Genomic DNA, 24,535 nt, shown 5'->3' with positions numbered 1-24,535 from the left:
CCGAGAGACCGGTTTAATGGCATAGCCTCTGTCTGGCGGTACATGTAACTGCCTGCCCTGTCGATGATACTCTCCTGCTCTATTATTGCTGAAAACAACACCCAGTTCTTACAGAATTATCTTTTGCAGCGATGGGTGAGATTTCTGTTTGCATTTGCAAAGGAGGCAGCGGGGCCACGGTCCCAGCAGTGCCCAGCTGCAGTCCGCTAGCCCCAGCCCACCCTCGGCCGGGGCAGGGAAGGGTGCAGGAGCCGCCAGCTCGGTGCCAGATGCCCGCAGAACAGCCTGCCCTTCCCCAGGTCCGGAGAGACCTCGGAGGTCGCTGACTGTGCCCTCCCTGCCTCTGCAGCTTTCCTCTGTGCCAACAGCTGGTGGCAATGACAGCTCTCTTTTTCTCTTCTTCAGAGAAGAATCTGAATTAAGTCCAAAAGGCCTTTGCCACTAAGATTCCCTGAGATTACTGATCTTGAAGAAAGTGTTGAATGCCCAACCTTACATTCTTGGAAAGAATGTGCTATTACAGCTCTGTCCCAGGAGACAGGACTACTAGATTGCAGCTATCAGCTGCCTCCTTCCATCTTTTTCACGTGGAACATACACTTCTGACAGCATTTGAAAGAATGCCTCTTGGCATTTGTTACATGTTTAGCAGCAATAAAATTCAATCTGTTTATTAGATGCTCAGCACAACCTACCTCAGCTACTTAGACACTGTGCTTAATTTATAAACCTCTGATGTTTAAATATGAATTTCCTAATTTTGGCTAACTGTCCTAAACATTGTTTTCTTCTGAAACCAAGCAGTTTGTTCAGTTAGATGTTACTTTGTATGTGACAATTTAATTCTAAAATTTTCACCAGTACCCATCGAATAGCAGAACCTTAATTACTACTTGCTCACCAACATAGATCTAAAGAGAAAGCGTAAGGGATAATAGTTCCTCACACTCCTAAATTTTAATCCACAGAACCCTCCCACACCCCATTTTTTCAAACTGAGAGACTTCCACTGGACACTTCATGCTGCTCTGTCCGAAACAGTTTCGCAAAAATAACAATCCCCCGCTTTGTAACCATTTTTCTTTTTCAATACTGGTGTTAAATGGACCTTTTAAAAAAGAAACTTTTGTATTACTGTTAATTTCTCACCCCTCCGGGTGCATCTCTTTCTAAGAATTCAAAAATCAGGATAGAATTCCTTTTCCATCACACATATTCACCTGTATGGTGATCAGCTTCTAGTTTTCTCTGTCTGACTCCTTCTGGTCAGGTTCCACATCTTTTTGGCTTCTCGTTTCATTTTCCTGACTATGGTCTCCAAGTCTGACTTCAGCTAAGCATCTACATATTGATTCACGAACAGTTTATCCTGAGTTGTTTGGCACCTGTATGTATCACGAACATGAAACTTTGTTGGCCCTCTGCAGGCAAAGGTAAAGTTTTCAGGTAAAGGGTTCCCCCGCCTGCTTTATAAGCTCTCAGTTTAAATTCACTTGCTGGCATTGATAAAAAGTTTCAAATGCATCCAGGACTGTGAGTAGGTCTGGATAAACCCTACACCACTAGAAGATCTGGAACTTTGAGGCAATCTGCTAGAAAAATCCCCTCCCTCCTCCTGTCCATCTTCCTAGTCATTTAGCATCAGTACTTGTTGACAAGTAAGGTCCTGAGGGACTTTTCAAAGGCAATGATTTGCTTTTCCGTAATTACAGGAACTGGAACAGCCCAACTGTTCCTATGGAAATCTTTTGTATATGTTGCCTTGTCCCATAACATGTGAACCTCTTGAGATTTATTCAGATGCTCGTTCTTCTATTACTTCTCTTCCATTATTTTTTCTGCTTTGGCCAAGGAGCAATACCAGCTTGAAAAATTCCTTGCTGGACACCCGCACAGCACTTACCCTTTTTTTACTCTAGCTGACTAAGCAGAGGACTGCATGTATTGTTTCTGTTGAGCAAAGACTTTGATGAAGCACACAGGATCTGTGATGTAAATCTGTTTCTGTAGAGAAATGTAAAATCCTCTGTTCCCTTGAATTCAGGAGGAATGAAATAGGAGGCAGCTTCTCTCCTTATAGCTAAGCTTGCTTTTATCTAACTTTCAGACTAAGAACCTTCTATTTCTATTCATTTAAAAAGCAAAATAGCCTGTGAAGCCCATCTGCTCCTGTATGTCTTGCAATTGCCTTTGTTTTGAGTGGTAACATTTGCCTCTGTTTGTGCTGATGGTGTTATTGTTTCTGCTACCTCCATATTTAATAGTTTTTCACAGCTGTAAGAAATGAAACATGAGGGCAGTAACATGAAGTAGGAAAAATTTAAGCCAACACCTAACAAAATTATTTGGTGCTTCCTGACTCACTTCCAGAACTGGATGTTGTAGGGTTCCTAATAACTGGAGTCTGTCAGCTTTATTCTTGCTAACTGTTCCAGGGAGCACGCGTACTCACACAGCCTGCTGGGGACGGACAGGAGCGCGCACTGCCACATCACAGCTGCTGCAAAGGGCTCTGCACAGTACAGTACTTCCATGTTATCTCACTCAGAACAAAGAGCAAGTAAGTTCCGGAGTTTGCCCTTTAAATTAACTGGGAGTTTTGTATAAAATCAATGGTGTGACGTGGCTCAAGATGAAGGCTTAGCCTCTGAAGGGTGTGAACCTTTGGCTTCCAAAAAGTAGACTTGCAACAGCAGGTACCACCTATGTAATGTATGATGCACACCCAACACTCTCTTCAACAGCATTTTTGCACGTGACTTCTATTAAGCTTATCCTCAGAAATGAAAACTGCAGCTGACTTTTAGAACATGAAGTGTTGGGGGATTCTGAAATCAAACTACAGATCTACCTAAAGTCAATGTGCTTTTCACCAGACACTAGCTACTTCTAATTACAAAGCGAGAAATACAGAGAAGTACAGAATGGCTTCTTTCTTCCTATCATGCACAACAGCAAAAATAATTAGTCCCTTAAATAAAGAGGAAACCTGAGTCCTGGAACAGGACAGCGACTTGCATGAGGCACAAATGTGCTCCAGGCTGTCAGCTCCTCAGGCCTGTGCTCTTGGTAAGTCTAAGCACAACTGTGAGATGGATGTGTGCCCTCCATCTCATCAAATGACCACAAGTATGTATGGCAAAGTGGGAGAGATCTTAATATTCTTCCACCATTTCCCCTCTATGGGAAAAGAACACCCTTCTAAGTTAGCTTTACTTTTAAAGTGAGCAAATGTGACAGGAAAATAATTTCCAGTTCACTGTATCTGGTTTTCTGACCTGAACAAGTTTTCCAAATTGGAAGAGAAATTCACTGTGTCTGTAACTGGAATGTGCTGTACAGTGTTATGGCGAGACTAAAACTTGGCTGATCAGGTGATGCCTTGCTGATGCAACATGTGGATGATTTCCTCGCTGTATTTTTCCCCTTTCTCTGGTGTGTCCAGCCTCCCTGACTCTGCTCTGTTTCATCCTGCCATATCTCATTCATTTCTCATCAACGTACTCCCTGTCTGGTTCCACATCGTTTGCTCCTTTATTCACTTTTGAAATGGAATATGAGTCCAACAGCCTGTAAGTTCAAATAATCCTTTTCAGCTAGTTATGTTCAAATAGCTCAGAGAACTATGAGGTGGGATTGTTGAATCGTCCTCCTCTCCCATCACTGCTGTCACACAGCCTCCAAGCAGTTGGCTGCGGCAGCGCCTTGGCTCTGAGACGCTGAGAGGCTGGCTGCGGGGCTGCTGCAGGTCCCCCAGGAGGCATACTGCCCAGCGGCAGGCTTACGCTTCTTGAACCAGACGCGGAGTTCACCTACTTCCCGAAGCACTTATTCACGCATTATAATAAATGCTTTTCAGATAAAATGAATGAAGGATGTCTTTGCAAAATTCTGTGCGAGATGTGGACGCAAGGTTTACTACATTCTCCCGGCAAGATGGATGGACAGATCAGTACGTATATGACACATACACCACACCCAATAGAAAGACTGGCAACACATAAAAACCAGTTGTGCGGTAAAATAGTCAGCATGGAGAGCAGGAAATACACTTGCTTCTTCTACTCACTGCCTCTCTTCACCACCGCTGGTAAGGTAGCTTTGTGTCCTCTTTGGTGTGGTTTCTGACGGTGGAAGAATGAAGACTTTGTGCATTACAGCAATATCCAGAACCCCCTCCAGGACACCTCCCCCACTGAATGGGTCCAAAGCTCAGCTGCTGATCAACAACAAACTGCAATGCAGCCCTTGACCAACTAGAGTGACACCGCTGGGGATCCAGTGGGATTTAACCCAGCAACGAACGCCGATCCCCGGCTCATTTGATGCCACCGGGTGTTACAGCACCGCTGAGAGGGGACAGAAAGCTCCGCCAGAAATGCAGCTTCCACAGTCCTCCTGCTCGTATGGATCAATGATCCATCTGGAGGGGACCGGGACCCTACTGGGCAGACAACCAGAAACCATATTCTACAGTGTTCCTGAAACACAGATGAAAAATTTTTCCTTAAAGCAAACCAAGATTCAAACATGCTGAGAAATGCAGAGAGTTCCCCATTATGCAGAGAGAGGGAAAAACGCAGGTTCAGAAGTGTTAACGCAACATCATTTTAAAGCTAACAGCTGTGGACTAGTCAGTGAAGTGCTCTTCTTTTCGCTGTATCTTTAAGTGCTGTTAAATTCATTTGTCACTTGATCGAAAGCCAACAGGCTACAAATCTCCCAAGCCCCTCTTGCGCTGAATAGTGACAGGAGTATTCTGTTCCACCATAAGAAAACATTTGTGTGCGTCTCTGTCCGGAGTCATACATGCTATTTTAACTCATCTGCCTCCCCATTCTCTCCAGCCCAGGAGGACAAATTGCTCACTGTGGCTCCCTTTCAGAGGCAGTACAGCGGGCAAAGAATCATGACTGAGCAGAAACACAAGAAACAGGCACATAAAAATTCATCACTTTGGCCTCCTGACCTCTTGCCACTGGGTTTGGCAAACCCTGTCTCAAAAAGTAGCACCAAGGGAGAGCTAAGCAGACTGGCTGAGTGAAATTACTGACAAAAAATATCTTGGACACAGGAAAACCCCACCAGATGCTTCATTGTCTTTGCAGAGAAGTGGTGCTGAAAAAGGGGGTGATCTACCACATGGCATATTGGGTGGAATAAGTAGTGCCATTGTTTCAGAGCAGCTCTGTCACTTTACTGACTGCAATACAAAGAGGTGTAAAGCAAGATTTAATCCTGACTTTTTAGTCAGCAGATTAAAACCAATCATGCCAGATGTCCACAAGACTGTTTAACATACAGAAAGCTTTTTCATACTCTACAAAAAAAATGAAAGCTGTAATAACTTCTTCTTTATTTCCTCTAGAGAGGCCTTTTTCACTCACGTTTAGTCAGGAAAAAAGGGAGATGTTGTAATGGATTTTAAGATGTGCTATTATTTTTTACTCTAGCCTTTGCTCTTTTTCCTTCTAAGACAAAGCTAAGCAAAGTAAATTCTTTTATCCATCCAAAATCAGACAGGTATGCCCAGATAAACTGCTGGTATAATAAAGTTGTGATTTCAAAAAGAACTTACACCCGTAAGACCAGAAATGGACGTGATCAGCAGTATTTGCAATAGAAGCTAAAATTCCTCTCCATGATACTTGATGTGACACGAGATACGAAAGTACGGTTGTCAGCATGCTGATAAATAAAAAATACATGACCATTTTCCCCCAAAACTGAAATTCTGCTTGTGTGACTTTTCGCATAGGTGACTCCTCACACGTGCTGGCAGAAACACAGTCTGAGGACGTGCATGCTTTGCTGCCTACTTTAAATAAGAGCACACAGGCACGCATCAAATTTGGCGCTGGAGGCATCCTGCACAGCCCTTCGGGCAACCCTTGCTGTATGCAACAGAAACCTTCCGGGGCCCCTGAGAACAGGCTGCTCCCAGTCCTCGGGGGAAGTCCAGGCAGTGCCACGGGACGCGCTCTGGCAGGGACATCACCTCCACAGCTGCTCCTGCAGTGGGACCCAGAAGCCTGACCGAGGTGACTGGAAGCTATGGCAAGCTCCAAAATATGAGTGCTAATAAGTGATAGTCTTCTTTAAAAATACTCACTCAGTGCTCTTATTTAAAGTCACCTATAGAACTGTTGCACACTTTGCAGTGTTTTCTTAATCTGTTGCTTTCTTCTTTTCCTCTTTATAACCAAATTAATCTCTAAAAATATTACCACAAAGGATGTCAATTCAATAATTACTGTACTTCTAAAACGTGTTTAGTATTTTTCTGCTATACTGCAAAAGTGCAAAAAAATCTGTCTATTGGTGTGCCTCCCTGAATTTCCATAGCCAAAAATGTTGCTAAATTAAATTGCAAATCATATATGCGGTTAAGAAAAATAATTGACATAATCTGTGGAAAAAAGCTATAGAAAAAAATATATTCCCTTAAAATTCTAGCATTAGACTGTTTTGTATCACACACATCATTTACTAACTTGGAAGCTCTATGGCAGCAAGATAATATCATGCTTGGCATCCCTTATCTGCCAGTTTCCTATGGAAAATAATACAACTTACGTATCTCATTTGTTTTCTTGTCACACACTTTAACAAAATCCTCATTACAAAAGCTTCTAAAATAAAAGTAACCATCTTACTGAATCACTGACCTAAAACAGTACCATTACAACCATTTTCTTCATTTTGTATCTAACCAAGATCAAAATGAAAACAGTTAAGATCATACGATACATGAACTATCAAGACACTGCTTTAGTTACACTGGTACTATGTTAAGGACGGACAGAACTTTTGACCGGCTTTTGAGTACTTTCAGAGAAATAAACATAGCCTCTACCACTGCGTTAATGCAGGTACAAGTGGATGCTGTGCTAAGCTCTCTAAATCAGCTGCATGCATAACTGCAGATGTTCTTTCCTCCTGCCACCAACTGGATCATTTTGCATCCTGTAAAACTTGGGTGCCACTTCTGGAATTCAAATGAGACAAAATGATAAGTATGTTTTGGTCAATCATGACGCTCGCTTCCTGGAGAATGTATTTAATGAAGTCAATTAAGCTGCACTATTTGTCTTTCTATCATTATCATCCTTATTGTATTCTTTGCAGGTCTTGTATCACACTGGTAATTTTGGACAGGTAGACAACTTCACTAATGTTTCTCTGTTCCCTGGTGTACGACAATGACTGAAAGGTGTTGACACGCTTGCTTTAAATCTTCTAGCATCTCATCTTGTACTGAAGAGGTGTGGGCAGGCACCATAATGAAGATGATGGTATTTTCTTTCTAACAAAGTCCAACTGGAGACTCTCAAGCTACCTAAGAGGAGTAAGTCAGCTAAGTGTATACCTGACTGAGATTTCTGCCAGTTAAACACTTATTTCGCTACTCCTTATTCCACTCTGGAATTTGCACAATTTTAAAATTATAATTCTACTACCTACTTCTGAATTTCTTCAAGCAAGTCTTGTGGGTGGCCCTCAAGATACATTTTACCAATTTTTCATGCCCATCCCTCGAAATGTGACCCTGCTCCTGCGCTTTTATCTCTCTGACAACTTCACACAGGAAAACATGCAGCCCCTCTGATAGCATGAAATCGGAAACAATAGCCTCTGGAAACAAAAGGGAGTGGGGAGGCAGGATACAGTCCAGGTCCTGGCTGATATTAGGCACAAACAGATGTTCATAGGACCCGATACCCTGAGTGAGCTGAAAGGAAAAGCTTGTAAAAGAAATGGACCTTAAAAACAATGTATTGAAGAGCTTTAAATAAAGGCAAAGGGAAAGCAATATGGCTTTCCATGATAAATCTCAGCAAAGAAAACCAAAGTGGCACCATGAATTTCAATGATGCATTTTTCTTTTTCAATGAACTCTACAGCTCATTTTGAAATCTACAAATTGCTCAAATCTCAACTTAGTTTACAAGTCTCCCATATCCATTAAAAGGTTACAATACACCCATTTCTCGTTTCTTATAACTAATCACCATAGCTGGGAACACCCAGTGAAGTCCTGAAATATAGGCTAATGCTATTATTTTAAAAGCTGCTTATAGCTCAACAAAGAGGAATATGCTGAAAGAATCTTGATTGGAAAAAATCTTAGACTAGAGGTTGGAACAAATTACGTTCAATCTCCTTCTCTTTTCATGTGCACTATTTCAGACTCAAAAAGCCCCACGTAGCGGATCTATGAAGCGCTGTCCTGAATTGGACCCGGTTTCTGTTTCACAAAAGCCAATACGCACCATTTACAAATGAAACAAAGTGTAGAATCACTTCTCTGACTGAAGTTTCTGCTTTTGTGATTAAAACTCTCTTCCTCTTTCTTGAAGAGCTTGCCGTCCAAAAGGCCCTGTGCCATGCTCCAATGCACAAAATACATGTATTCATTACAGGAGGGGAAAAAAAAAACCTGAAAAATTTGGCACAAAGGCGGGTGCACAGCTTAAGTCCTGATTAGGATAGCCCTCACTTGAACTCTGCACATTTGCATAGATTTTACCTATTGATTGTCTCTATCAGGAATATAGTGGATAACTAAAAGAAATGTTTCGTCAGCTGTTTGTGGTCAGGTGCAGATTTAACTTGTTAATTGCTAGCATCAGTGAGATGCAAATGGTAAAGAAAAAGAACTGGTATCTTCCTTCACCAGCATGAAACTCTGTAGAAATAATTCCAATGAAAAGAAGATCTGAGACAGAAGGTATCTAAGTCTGCTTAAGAAGCTTTAAGAAACTACTAGTCAAAACTCAAGCCAAAAGTGACCATGCATTTGTCTAGTCTAATCATACATACCACAGACCACTATGTACCACCAGTTTCCTCCTGAACGGAATCAAATGGCATCTCTTTTTCTAAAACAAATCCTCAGAAAGACATTAGCTCTTCATAAGACATGGGCATTCACCAATTCCTTGGGCAGTTTTCCCAAGAAAAGAACCTCTTATTAACTTGTGGCTAATTTCCCATTTTCATTTGAAATTGTCTGTTTGCAGCTTCTAAATATCATTTAGACATGAAAGGAACAGGAATATTGCTGTAAACATAGTGGAACATGGAAACCGCAGTCTTCTAACTACAAACTCCTGGGAAACCCTCCCGGAACTATAAGCCAGAGCTGTTCAAGTTAAATTTAATGGAGGTCTAAAGAAGCCTGGTTCAGCAAACCTGATACTACCTGTGAAAGTAATTCCTCTTTGGCATCCAGATCTGGCTTAGGGTCTCAGTAAAAAGACAGAGTGCCTTATCCTCCTCTCATGCCAAATCATGCTTTTTCAATACACGGAGTGAGAATGTTTGATGGATTTCAACATACCAGCTCTGCAGCCACGGGTCTTTAAAAAAATACACCTAAAGATGATTTAACTATATATGCCGTGGCATTGCCATGGGAGCTGAGGTTGAGCTCTTTGCCTTCAATGTCTCCTACTGTTCTGACTACTAACGGCTCCTCAGTGCTCCTACACGTGCAAACATAGCCAAATGCAAAGTTAAACAACGGTATGGTTTCAATGAACTTGTTTTGCCATACGATCATTTGATTACCATTTTCATCTGAGTTGTTAATCTCATGACAAACTGCCTTGTTCAAGCATATTTTGAGATTGCATTATATTTTTCAATTTTTTTCTCACTAGCAACTTTTCCATCAGTTTGCCTGAAATGAATGTCAAGCTAACAAGCTTTCAGCTAATGAGAACCTTGCTCGTTTCTTCCCCCTTAACCACAGACACAAGTCCACCCCTCTTCCAGAATTCTGCAATGTCCCAAGTACTCCAATTTGTTCTAAACCAACATTAAAGACTGCTGGCTACAGATGGACAATCAAAATTGGCCAGTCCTACTAGTTAAAATCCTCCTCTGTTACTAACAGACTATTGTATGCTTCATAATCTTCATGCGACGAGCATTTTCTGTTCCTTTTAGCACGCAGAGCAGAAATATGTACAGAGGACCTCTACTGTTTCTGAATCACAGCTTTCAGTTTTACTAAGTGTATGAAATAAAAGACGTAAATTTTTTTGTCCTACTTTCTAAATGGAAACCTGGTCAGATACAGTAAAATATTGATCCTGCTCTAAATGTCTGAAAGTAATGAACATAGCAAACGACCCTCCTGACTAAAGGAAAGAAGAAATGGCAGAATAATGAAGGAACAACAAAACTGCTGGAGTGATGATCCAGGAGAAATCCAACACCCTACTGATCAAAACCGCCCTGTTCTGCAGAATGCCCACCTCCTGCCTACAGCCCGTTCAGGCACCGCTCTGCCTAAACCCCGCAGAAGCCTTGCTTCAGCAAACGCGCTGTGAGCAAGCGCTGTGTGCACACAGATGGTGCCGGGGTCGCGGCCACGGCGAAAGTGGACCAAGAGCAGAAGACAGGAGGCCACCCAACTTCCACTTACTGATTTATCGGTCAGGACACATCACCCAGGCACAGGGGGCTCAAAGCTCTCCTCCTTTTTAACGTTATACAGAAATATGTCAAGGTAAAGAGAATTTCAGTACAATCAAGGAAAACATTAAGTCTGAATTTTCTACAGATGTGAACAGAGCTCTCAGACTTTTCACTCGGGTCCAATACTGACGTCCTCATGAAATTCAGCACTTGTTGAAACTGCAAAAATGAAATACAGAAATGAAAACTAAATCTTGCTGGTTTATTCAATGACATTTACAAGTGGGTAATACTTGAATGCGTTATACTTGATAAGCCTTCAATACCTACTGAAAAGAAATTCTCCCATCTATGTGGTGGATACTCGCTACTTATTATCTAGACTTTTGGACTGTCTTCAGGTATTTCAGGATGGCACAATCAAAACAGACTACGGTTTTGAATGGCATGTAAAAATATTCTTTCTGGATGAATGTTAATAATGTAGATATACTTGTATGTTGCAGTTCTGAACTATCCATAACGATTTGATTTCAGAACTGTATCAACTAAGCAACCAGTATGGTTTGCACTAACTGCAACATCTTTTACTCCATAAAAGACATCCTTTAACTTCTTGGAACTATACTCAATGTGCAGGAAATTCAGCTGCCAGTATTGAAGGATTTTAAAATTACCATTACAAAACCACAATAAATTAGCACACAGAGCTGCTCAGTTTAAATGCTGTAACATTACAGGCTTTGACGTAAGTTTTATTTAGTTCTAGGGAAATTATCAAAGGTGGGAACAATGTTAATGGTAACAGCCTACATATACCCTTCTATATGTTCCCAGTGCACAGTCATGGCTGAAAAATGTGCAAGTCATCAGCAAAAAACAAAGCGAAACAGCCAACTGTATAAAAATCATTGGCAAAAATAGCCTTTCATTTCAATGGTCATGGGTTTTCAACCAGAAATTCGGACAGCAAGGGGTCAACGCAAGCTATTTGCTAAAGCACATACAATATGCCATTATCAGGCAACTGAGACTTCTGTAGAGCCTAACTACAATAGAATTACAGCCTTAATTTTGTCTATCCCTGCTTTTATTGTTTGTCATTGTTTCTTAGAGTTATTCTGCTGTCAATATTTGAAGAACAGAATCCTGTCTTCATATTGATTTCCTAAAGACTTTGAATCACTGTCTTCATAATGCATATATTTTAAGGCAAGTGCATGCAAAAGGTGGAGGTGAAGCTGCTTATTGAATTAAATCAATACAAGACATCAGACTGGCAATTATCATCTAGTATTCATTTTATGTAATGTGAAATACCCGGTAGACAGAAGAAAAACATATTTCCATCCCACTTTGGCAATCTCTAATTTAAATCTCTTGTACGCTCTGGACCTCTGGCTTGCCTAAGTTCAGTTGTTGTCACTCAAGCATTTAGCGCATACTTGACTTTAATCCAAAGCTGGTAATGATTGGGTTGCAGAGTGCCACCTTCCGAGATGCTTCTATGGTTCACACTGAAGGGCAGCGAAAGACAGCTGGGATACCTGGAGATGGTGCAGGGAATTCATGGCTCAAAAAACCCCAATTGACAGTGAGGGGGACATATGGGATCCATACGAAAGTCCAACTCTATCCATGGTAAGTTTGTGCCCTGCAAGCTGAATAATTGTACTACAGTTACACTGTGTTCGGCTGAAAACATATTGAATTAAAACTGGTTTAATTTTCAGGGAAGCATTAGAGTTATATGAATAGAAGTAATCTAGAAAAAGCACTACAGAAACACAAAATGATTTCCATAGAGTTCATCCAGTACATGCATTTCTTTACTGTCTCTGTGGAAGCAAGGTGATCCCAGTGCCACACAAAAGGCTTGCTAGAAGACAGTAAGGACAGGAGTTTAATGTAACTAGCAGCAATGGTACTGTAATCCATACTGGACTATTTGAGGTTGGAGAGTAAACTAACAACCTTCTACTGTCTGAGGGCTATTGGCTGGTATCGCTCCAGAGCACACGGGTTGGGTATGAGGGCTTGATGGTAGATGATGGAAATCCTCCTATAAGCCACTTAGCAGACTCCATGTGCTTAACCCCATGGGAAGGACTGACCTCGAGGCCTCGGTTTGTGTTCGTGACCAAGGTCTGCGTGGCAGATGCTGAGAAACTATGCTGCATTAAGATCTCAGGAAGCTGGTTTTCCCCCTTTTCTGGCAGGAGAGCAGGGGAGGCTGAGCACACTGAGGTGCGCCAGCCTGCTCAGTCCCGCCCCGAGCGCTGCCTCTGGCCCATGGGGAGTCCGTGGCCATGGGGGAGCACCAGCTCTGCAATGGCGTGCGCCAGGAGGGCGAACCCCCACACCCGGAGGCATTATGTGCGTCTTGAATGAACCCTGGCCCATTCTACGCATTTTTTTCCACATGGGAGAAACAGTTTCCAAGGAGCACAAAGTGGCTGATGCTTAATTTACTTTTTGTATGCTATTCTATGGGAGGACTCCAGAGTGCTGTAACGGAGGTTGAACTCAGAATTTGCTCCTACCAGGATGCCATTACATGTATATAATATTTTTTTCAACCTCTATTACAAAGTGCTATTTGACTGTTAATGTTTATTTACCCCACTGAAACAGCAAATTACAAAAGTGTTTGGAACGTCAGCCACAAAGAAGTGGTCCTCTAACTACCCACTGGTGCGTAACAAAATAAATCCAAGGAGAGAACAAAAGCCAGTCGAAGCCAATGAAAGATCCTAATGACTTTGCAGAAACGTCCACGTGGGTAATATACCTTGTTCTTCCAGAGGAAGACACTATAAAGGAATATGATAATTTTCAAGGATTTTATTGGCATACTCTTCACTCATTAAAGGAAAAAAAAAATCTATTCTATGATTGTTGAGAATAACATCAGACTGTATAGGTCAAAAATTGACTGACATCACTGTGGACAAGCATTATTGAGACACACAAAGAAGCTGTTGTGTCTTTAAGCTTATGGTACATTGCAATGCAGTAAATGAAAAGCCACTATTATGAGGGGATGTTTATGTCAGTATCTGAAACAAATCTTCTTTTTACTAGGGTAATACTGTCTTAAATTGTTAACTGTTGATCAGATAAACAACATGTGATAAAGATCCTATAATCTCTTTTCATAAAATTCATTTTAACCCTTTAATGGCTTTACATATTAAATTATTACACATTATTGAGCCTTGTGAAGCTTGTAATAGGTGTGAATAACATCCTAACAGAGTTCTTGTATCAGCAGTAATGCAAAAATTCAGGATTATATTTTAAATAAAGTAGAGATTAGATGCTAAAATTTTCACAAGAGATAATGTATCAGTCACTCCCAGGAACTCATATCCCACCCCTTCCCACTCTTCACTAAGGAAGCCTTTTGGGCTCTGTGTAAGAAGAAATTAATTTGATCTCCATGGTCGGACTGTAGATTTAAGAGATGTTCTGTGCAGCGCGGGATGCAGGGAGCCTCTATGGCGATGTATTGCCAAGACAAAGGTGACACCATTTCAAAGATGCAGCACGCGCAAGGCGTACTCCTAGTGGTCCTTCAGTCCTCAGTGAGAAGCAGGAGAATGCTCCCAACATCATCACTTCATCCTTTTCACCAGATAACTGAAACAAATGGCCTTTGGGTAAGGGGAACATTTAAAATAACACTACCCATCTCCTCTCCTATGCCTCAGAGACATAAAGTTTAAAATAAAGCAATTTACTACATACTGAGTACCTGAATCCGGTGACAAGACACAGCAGATGTTTATGACATTGGTACAGATGGGTGAGGAGTCTCTCCTTCGAACCCCGTCTTTCAGCAGGAGTTTAACAGGCACAATCCCCGCCGTGCCCTCCAGATCTCAATTTGCCCCTCGGACAGACGCGATGGCTGTAGTTGGGACAAAACTGTATTTTGGCCGACTAATATAGTTTCTGTGACAACCCCTCTTCTTTTTGTGGCACTGACCGAAGGAGACGGCCCGGGCACCGTGCTGAGGAACACGGGCCTGGTGCTTGTCGGGGCCCGCAGGAGGCACTCCCTGCTCAGGCTCCTCCATCTTTTGACGACCCACCCCCAGTGCTGTGGCTGTCGTTACCCTCACCGCCGAACGGGGGGCGGCCCACCATCACGCCGAACACGTAAGGTAGAGGAACGCTGTGAACATCAGGCCCTGGAGCCTCCGCCTGCCAGCACCAGCGCGCGGCGACATGGCTGCCGCCGGCCTCTCCTGCGCCCTGGGGGAAAGGAGGAGCCGCTCGGGCGGCTGCCTGCGGGCTCAGGGCGCGAGCGCGGCCGCGCTGCTTCGCCCTCGCTTTTCACAGCTCGTCGTCTGGCTGCACCAGCTGGAAAGTGTATTTCAGATAATTTGTTATTCACTGTTCAGATTAATTCCTAAATCCTACCCTCCACCTAAGAAAAACCCTGATTACAGAGTATCCGTATTAGGTTAAAATTATCCGTAAAGATCAGAACAAGTGTAACTGAGAGGGGTGTCGGGTGGGGTACAACTGCTTCAGAGCCACCTGGGGCTCTTTACGAGCAGCTGGAGCACTTTTACCCTGGAACGCCCATGGGATTTCAAAGTATTAGCCCCTCTTTCCAATTTTTGGTTTGCTCACAGGAAGAAAAGAAAATCTCGAAAGGTCTCAACTTAAAAACCTCTGCATTATTGCATAAGCGGCCAGGAAGCTTTTCATACTTTTTAAAAAAACTGTCCTTTTTTTTTTTTTTTTGAGAAGGAGCAACTTAAAAATTATAACTATTACAGCGATTTGAGCCTCCTGGATTGTCATTTTGCATATTTTGCTTTGAAATGTCAAATTCTTGTCTCAAATGGGGCCCAGGAAAAATGATACATTATGGGAAATCCTGTTCTGAGAAAGGTAAAACTGCTGTCTGAATTATCAATATTAATAAAGGTAGATTTGTGGATACCTCATGTGGATTGGAAAATCAATGTTTCCTTTAATAATGCACAAAATGATAAAATATAGTGGAGACCTGCATCCAATCCAAATCTTTCAGAAATCATGTATTCCACTACCACTGTGTGAGTCTTCCTCAGAAGACTGACGAACAGAATCTACTTGCCTATTTATTACCTTCTTGCTACAGAAATAACACAGAAAGCACCACGAGGGAGAGAAATGGGTAACGAGCTGCATGTGCTTATTCCAAGTTGCTGAGTAGTTACGGCTGTATTTTCTGAACCCTCTTAAAATTAATACTGATGACTATGCTGATTTGAAGTAAAACGGGGACTTTCAAACCAGATCCTCTTGCTTGTAAGGTGGTCTTAACGCAGAGAGGTCCGAAGAAGCCGGAAGAAAGAGAAACAAACTAAAAATCTAAGTCTGCCAAAGAGCTTTACATGTACACATACGGCAGAAGGTTACAATCCAACACAAAATGTACTGAACACCTTTATCCTGATGACTTCATGGCAGAGATCCCATTAAGAAACAAACTCAGGAGGACCTATATCCTTCTTGCAAGGGGCAATTCAATAACTGAAACAAATGGAAATATGCAATCATGCTTTTATTTAACTTTTATGCATGCCTGAGTGGGATGGAATCAAACAGAAATAATCTCAAAATGGATTTATTGACTGATTGCATATTCAGAAACAGGAATGTGTTAGGAAAGAAAAGGCACAGGCACAGGAATGAGAGCTACAAAGTACATAGAAGTTTGTGGGGGTTTGCTTGGTACGATTACTAGATACAGTTGAAAATTTAGTCTGGAAAGAGACTTCGTTCTGGTATGTGGGCTTTTTTTTAAACCCAAATTGGAGGATTTCTTTGACCAAAGACTGCACATTTTATCTACTCTTTGTCAAGCCATTGAGTTTATTTCCATTAAACATTACTAATATCTTGTTTTATTTAAGGCAACTTCACCCAGCTCGTGAAAAGCAGGAATGAATAAAGTTTGTAACGGGTCAAAAAGTTGGAACTCTAGAGATACTCTATCCCTGGGTGTAACTGCAGATGACAATAGTGTCTTTTCGTCATATACTATACAATGAAGGTGTGAAGGGGTCCTGGGGCCCCCATCAGTCACTGATATAGAAGTAGTGCCTAAACTGCTTCCCAGTAGAGTCAATAAATACCTTTTTTACCCCCAAACTCTGAAGGAAACCTCTTCCTCTCCACTAGAAAAGCAGGACATTGAGTATGAGTTTCTAGTGGAGCTGAACAAAGCAGAGCAGCTTTCCACCCCTGCAAGGCCATAAAGCAGCATTGTGGTGTGACGAGGGATGCAGAGCGATGCTGTGTCTTGTGGCTCACACACAAACCAGTCCTGTGGGAAGATGCTGCATTAACTGTGCCTCTGTAAAAGGAGATGCAGTAGCCTTCCTTCACTCAGAAAGCTCTTGTACGATTGTTACATACAAAAACCCAAGCCATATGAATCTGTAGATTTTTATCTGTCACTACACAACAGTTTAGATAAGGGGGCCTTAACCATAAAGGAAACAGAAGTGATCAAGATTTGAATTACATGCCAAATGATTTAATGCAACAGCAAACTAGTGCTTCTACACAAAGATGTTTGCTGCCTGACTCGAAAATGGCCTAGCACAGATAAGCTTTATATATTTGAGGCATTGCAATTTGTCCATCCTCCACAAGTACTACTCCATTTACTGCTAGTCAGTGGTAAGGAGGTGCTGTTATAAACTTTATAGTAATGATATGGTTTTTCTTCAGCCAACACTAAATGTGTGTCCAAATCTAAATAAGAGTAAGTTTTTTCTTTTTTTCACAAAATATTAATCTTGGTTCCTTAGCGTACTTTTCTCACACTTTTGGGAATGACTATTTTCAGGTAAAACTCTGTTAAACACATTTTGAAAATGTTTAACATTGCTGCATACCCAGAGATTTTGCGTATTCAGTTCATTAACTCTTACTGTATTTCTGACTCCAACTCAAGAATAAAACTTGCCATTGCAACAGGAGTTCCTGTGCATAGTATAGAGGCAGATACGACCCTGTTCCTTCATTTTCAGATGGATACCAAATTCTTTCTTCTCAATTTTGTTTTTGATAAGCATGTAAAATACCATTCTATGCTACATGGTATATGTTTGGAAAGACTCCTTCTAGGCCCCCAAATAAAACCATGAAAATACGTATACATATGCTTTTGATAGACTGCTGTAAATATGCCAAGTGCAAGTTTTTTTTTCCCCTCTTACTTTCTACCATCAATGGGTGCCCTTCAAATACTAACACATAATTTGTCCATAGATGCTAACACTTTGTATTATGGTAACAACCAGGAATAAAACGAAATGTAAAAAGAACGCATTTTTTTCCAGGTACACCTATTTCTTCTAAAATGACATCATTCTTAGATGGAGAAAAAGATATTTTATAGCATCTACCCAGGTGATATTTTGCCCCAGTTGACTTGATGAGTTCTATACTAGATATAGGGAGAAAAAAAAGAAATAGGTAGCTTTAGTTAAATATTTATTACAGACTTTCACTACGCATTACAATACTCCATTTAATTATTCAAATTACACCTGCTTTTATAAAAATAATTTTCAAGTCAGGATACTATTAATGGTTAGTTATACACGTGCTTTTCTAGCTACAGACCCTGCAATATGATGAGCCCTCTTGTTGAGACTTAGAACAATCGATTGCTAACACTTAAAGGTAAGCATGCAATGAAGCGCTTCCCATACTCTGACTCAAACGCTCCATGTGTTACAGGTGCAAAACCCTGGGCACTGTCAAAACATTTGCCAAACAAGCCTCAGGATCCATTTCTTAATGAGTATGCTATCAAGCAAAAATTAACCTGCAACCCTATTAGACAGAGGAGCATCGCTAAACCTGGGAAGGTCGCAGTGGGTACCTGGGATCTGGCATTAGTATCTTACTAACTGTAAGCCATTGTCCAGACAATTTTCCTACGTGCATTTGCATAAAGCCTCAGCCTCTTGAACTAGTCATCTTGAGGAAAGCCGCAAGGTTTCCCTTCAGATAATTTTGGCTGCTTTGTCAGGAGCACCACTTCTTGTGCTAATGGGTATCCCCAGATCCCTCTGGGAGCTTCCGTCTTCCCCCTCCACCTCTCCCCTGACTTTTTGTGTATGGGACTAATCTCTGCATCGGAGCCGTTCAGAGACGGCGTTTGTCCTCAGGAGCCCGCACATCCTCAAAGCCTGCCTGCGGGTCGGCAGGTATATCCCTGGCAGCAGCCAGCCCCCAGCGAGGAGGGATTCGGGCCCCCCAGTGCTATCCATCACCATCACTGTCAGCTAGGTGATGGATGGCAGGTGTGGCAGCGGCCAGCTCCGGCCCGGGCTGTGTGGAGACAGGCGCTGCTGGTACTGCTGTCACCCGCCGTCAGCCGGTGCCAGCTGAGCCTCACAGCTGCCAGTTGCTGCCACGCAAGGCATAAAACATATACTCCGAACAATCACAGAGCTGAGCTTATAGACTGCATTATTAATTAGTTTAATGACACTCAGCCCTATTAGAAAGCACAGGATAATTGTATTTGTGTACGTTTTAATTACGGCCCACGCGGTGCCAAATTTGATCAACGAATCATCTTTTCTGTTCTGCTCTGTAACCGTGTTTGTATTAATTTGCATCTGAAACAGTAGGAGCCGCTAAGCCCTACTGGGAATAGAGTTCCTTTTAGTTCTTAAACAGTGTCATCTTTCACATCGTGATGCTGTGCAAGACCTCTGCCTGCTGATAACAGTGTCATCTTTTCCTGTAGCCACAAATTAAAAGCAGGTTTACGACCACATGCTACTAGACCCTCCAGGGCCCTGGAGGAGGCAGCCAGAGAACAATTCATTCACTCATCTCTCCCCTTATCCATGATGGAAGTAGAAACAATTGCATCATTTAATTTACTATTGCAACGAGGATATGGCTCATTGGCCCCTCATTGTTTTGAGGATGAATTTAATTAACCTCCTATGAATCTTGCCAACAAGCGTGGCAGCATCAGTATGGCACGGAAGATGTAAAAAAAATCAGCTGCAGGGACAGGTGACCAGTATTTCTCAAGCTAGCTCTGCTGAGAGGACTTACGACTATGAGTTTTGGCCCCTTCGGAAAGCTAAGGAACATACTGAGTTAATACACCACCGACTTACCTCTGGGGATCTGAGCTCAGGTTTGACTTAGACTACTGAGAAAAAGAGAGGTAATTGAATAATTCCTAATAGCCACATACATCTTTAATGCAGAAGCCATTTGCAATCACTGGAAAATAAATAATTGCAATTAACTACACTGTTAAGTAAATATACAGTCCCTTGGGGAAGCAATCTGCATGCTTTTATAAGTCTGGCTACAATATGAAACTCATCACAATGTCTATGAGAGTAATTTATAATGAACATTTAGCAGGTGCCTCAGATGGGTTGCTGCAATTTACATTCATTAATAAAACTGTCCTTACTAGACCTGAAGTTTTATGCATTTTAATTTAATAAATCTTTATTACATTTTCATTTTACACAGGATTTTGTTTCCAACATTTCCTAGAATCAGTTTAGCTTGTAAAGAAAGCTAAAATCTTTACGAGACAAAGTTATTTACAATCAACTATTTGAGCAGATAAAACCAATCCAAGATCTTATGCACATTTCTGACTGGAATGAAAACATGATCGGAAGCTTGTAAGCTATTAAGAATAACTTATTCCATGACACGCAGGCTTATATCACAAATAAAGTAATTTTTCTTTTATAAAGATGGCTAAATATCACTTTACTGAAAGAAGAAGGGAACCCTATTACAGTTTCAAACTACCAGCCACTATGGAGCAAAAGAACACATTAACTGAAGAAGACAAGAAAGAAAGAATTCCTTCAATACATGTATAAAAGGGCTCTTTTGTGTGATTTGTAGCACTATATTAGAAGCTTTCCTTTCTAACTATTCAAAGATTTAGCAAGACACAACGAGGTCAAGCATTGGCACACGCTGCCCAGAGAGGTGGTGGAGTCACCATCCCTGGAGGGGTTCAAAAAATGCGTAGACGTGGCACTTGGGGACATGGTTTAGGAGGCCTGGGGGGGTTGGGTTGGTGGTTGGACTTGATGATCTTAGAGGTCTTTTCCAACCTTAACGATTCTATGATTCTAGTCCTGGCTCTGTCAACATTTGGTCAAGCTTTAATGAATTTGCTACTTTTGTAAGAAGGAGTCTGCTTGCAGTAGCATTTGCATACCTGTGCCTCTTTATTTTGTCCCGCTGTACAAACTACACGAAGAGGGTCTGTTCTTTTCTCACTTACCACAGTTAACTATTCTTCAATACAGCAATCAGCCAAAAGACACATACTTCATCTCAGAAATAGCTAAAGAGATTTTTTTTGTCTGTCAGATTTTGAGCGGCTTAGAGGCGTAATTGCGATGTTAAAACATTGCATGTGAAACGGCACTTTTGTTGATCTAAAAAGGCATTAATCAGCCTCAGTTCTTGCAGAAGAGGGGAAAGAGATTAGACTTAAAAACGTTGATGTAAGCCTAGAATGGGTAGCAACAGGTTTCTTAGCTGTTGAAGTTTTCATTGTGTCACTATTTCCAACCCTTCCAACTATGTTCAACAACTCATGACTAGAGAGCAATAAGCTTTGAGATCAGACTTAAAACGTGCAAATCACCTATGTGTATATTCCGTATCTACTCTGGCATCACAAGACTATGAAATGCGTACAAGACATTGAGTTTCATCTCTTGCAGATTTTGTGTCCCTAAGGAGAACAAAATAATCTAATTATATGCCCAAACACCAAAGACTGGTACATTGGTGTTTAAGTTACACTTCATAATCCAAACGAACTTCTTTCTTAAAACATACTTCTGCTTTCTGTCAGCAATTGCCATTTTCTTGAGCCAAGACTTCTGCAGTTTCAGCACCAAATTGCTGTGCAGTCATAAATTTTCTCATTCTGCTCCATGTGCCAAAGTAGAAATCACAATTAAAGCAGTCAAAAGAAAGACTGCCATTGTTTTCATATTTTGAGGCTAAGAGTTTTTTTGATAAAGGGGCTTCTCTATGCCTTAAAATGTTTTTACTGATGCCTAGGCACCAGATAGCTGTGATGCCTATTACATACTGGAGACTTCTTTTCATTTTACCAGGGAGAAAGGATCGAACTGAAAAGCCTTCAGCAGTCACAGCTGTTCACATAAACTGCATGTGCAGCTACAAGAATGTGTAGGTTGATACCCTGCTATTCAGAAATTATTTGGTACATGAACAGCATGCTGGGCTGCATAAGGAGCTGTTAGCAGGTCACGGGAGGTGATCCTTCCCCTCTGCTCAGCACTGGTGAGGCCACACCTGGAGTGCTGGGTCCAGTTCTGGGCTCCCCAGTACAAGAGAGACACAGGCATACTGGAGAGAGAGTCCAGAGAGAGACCAGAAACATGACGAAGGGGCTGGAGCATCTTTCATAGGAGGAGGGGCTGAGAGAGACATGGACTATTCAGCCTGGAGAAGGCTCTGGCGTATCTTATTCATGTTTATAAGCACCTGATGGGAGGGAATGGAGAAGAGAGAGCCAGGTTCTTTTCAGTGGTGCCCAGTGACAGGACAAGAGGCAACAGGCACAAATGGAAATGCAGGAGGTTCCCTCTGAACATGAGAAAACACTTTTCTACTCTGAGGATGACCAAGCACTGGCACAGGTTGCCCAGAGAGATTTTGGAGTCTCCAGCTTTAGGGATATTCTAAACCCAACTGGACACAGTCCAGTACAACCGGATCTAGGTGACTCTGCTTGAGCAGGGGGTTGGACTAGATATCAAGAGGCTCCTTCCAAACTAAATGACCTGGAATCTCTGATTAGGTCTGTTTGAAGATGCAAGTAAGGCATGAACCGCATTAGCAGACAGGTTCATAGTCTAGTTAGAAGAGTAGAACCAACTTAATGATTTCCAACTGTAATTCAAGACCCACGAACTTGAAAGAGCACACGTCCTAAGCACAGGCTTCCAATCATATTCTATTTCTGCAAATGCCTTCTAGTTCCCCCATCACAGATTTGAAACATCAGCTATTTTGGAAATACTGTGGCCAACAGTCCCTGTGCAATCTTGTGATCGTTAATGTTATATTTTCCTCTAGCAGTGTTTCTCTGCAAGTGCATTACTATGCTGGAATAGTTTCAAAGAAAATTTTCATAATTCCCACTTTAAACATTTTTAGTTTAATAATTTTCCAAATGCAATCACATTTTCTGCCATACTAAATTGAATGGTGTTTGTGGTCACAAAACCCAAAATCACCAGATTATTTCAAATAATTGAAATAGATGATGTTTATAAGGAAACAAACATGAAATTTTGAGCCATGAAAATTACAAAATGCTTAAAATAATGACACTTTAAAAGTGTCATTATCATATGGATTTACTAAAGAAAAATTTTTCTAAGTTTTTGTTTTCACTTATGAAATTGCTGAAGAAAATATATAGTCATAGCTAGAAGAAAGCTTACATACAGAAGGGCTTCTTCAAATACATCAGTAGTAAAAGGAAGACTGGGGAAACTGTGGGCCCACTGCTGAGCGAGGTGGGTGCCCTGGTGACGCAGGACGCAGAGGAGGCAGAGTTACTGAATGCCTTCTTTGCTTCAGTCTTTACTGATAAGGCTGGCCCGCAGGCATCCCAGCCCCCAGGGGTGAGAGAGAAAATCTGGACAAAGGAGGATTTCTCCTTGGTTGAGGAGGATTGGGCTAGAGATCATTTAGCAAACTGGATCCTCACAAATCCATGGGCCCTGACGGGATGCAGCCATGAGTGCTGAGTGAGCTGGTGGATGCTGTCACCAAGCCACTCTCCATCACCTTTGAAAGGTCAGCGAGGACAGGAAAGGTGTGCCTGAGGATGGGAGGGTAGCCAACGTCATTCTAGTCTTCAAAAAGGGCAAAAAGGAGGACCCAGGAAATTATAGGCCAGTCAGACTCACCTCCATCCCCAGGAAGGTGATGGAGCAGTTCATCCTGGAAGTCATCTCCAGGCATGTAGAGGAAAAGAAGGTTATCAGAAGTAGTCAACATGGATTCACCAAGGGAAGATCACGCTTGACCAACCTGATAGCCTTCTGTGATGGCATGACTGGCTGGGTAGATGAAGGGAGAGCAGTGGATGTTGTTTATCTTGACTTTAGTAAGGCATTCGACACTGTCTCCCATAACATCCTCGTAGGTAAGCTTAGGGAGTGTGGGTGAGATGAGTGGTCAGTGAGGTGGATTGAGAACTGGCTAAACGGCAGAGCTTAGAGGGTCGTGATCAACAGAGCAGAGTCTGTCTGGAGGCCTGTAACTAGCGGTGTTCCCCAGGGGTCTGTGCTGGGTCCAGCCCTGTTCTACATATTCATCAGTGACCTGGATGAAGGGACAGAACATCACCTCAGAAAGTTCGCTGGTGACACCAAGCTGGGAGGAGCAGCTGATACACCAGCAGGCTGTGCTGGCATCCAGCGAGGGCTGGGCAGGCTGGAGAGCTGGGCCCAGGGGAACCTCATGGGATTCAACCAGAGCCAGTGCAGGGTCCTGCCCCTGGGGAGGAACAGCCCCCCGCACCAGCACAGGCTGGGAGGGACCTGCTGGAGAGCGGCTCTGCTGAGAGGCCCTGGGGGTGCTGGGGGGCAGCGAGGTGACCCTGAGCCAGCACCGGGCCCTTGGGGCCAAGGGGGCCAGCGGTGCCCTGGGGGGCATGGAAAGGCGTGTGGCCAGCAGGGTGAGGGAGGTTCTCCTCCCCCTCTGCTCTGCCCCAGTGATGCCACATCTGGGGGGCTGCGTCCAGTTCTGGGCCCCACAGTTCAAGCAAGACAGGGAACTGCTGGAGCAAGGCCAGCGGAGAGCTATGAAGGTGATCAGGGGAGTGGAGGAGAATCTCTCTCATGACGAAATGCTGAGAGACCTGGGTCTGTTCAGCCTGGAGAAGAGAAGGCTGAGGGGGGTCTCATCAATGCCTATAAATACCTGAAGGGTGGGTGTCAGGGGGATGGGGCCGGGCTCTTTCCAGCGGTGCCCAACGCCAGGCCAAGGGGCCACGGGCACAAGCTGGGACACGGGAAGT

At 42.5% G+C, this 24,535-nt stretch overlaps 1 protein-coding gene across 3 annotated transcripts in view; it reads right to left on the bottom strand.

Annotated features, from left to right (window-relative positions):
• The window catches only part of INPP5A (inositol polyphosphate-5-phosphatase A), a 262,931-nt gene that overhangs the window by 47,416 nt on the left and 190,980 nt on the right, over window positions 1-24,535 (bottom strand). The gene's annotated exons all lie outside the window — the stretch shown is intronic.

The sequence above is a fragment of the Phalacrocorax carbo genome, chromosome 12 (assembly GCF_963921805.1).
Source record: "Phalacrocorax carbo chromosome 12, bPhaCar2.1, whole genome shotgun sequence".
Classification (NCBI taxonomy): Eukaryota; Metazoa; Chordata; class Aves; order Suliformes; family Phalacrocoracidae; genus Phalacrocorax; species Phalacrocorax carbo.
Note: the sequence above shows the minus strand (reverse complement) of the source record. Positions and strands in the feature narration are given on the sequence as shown.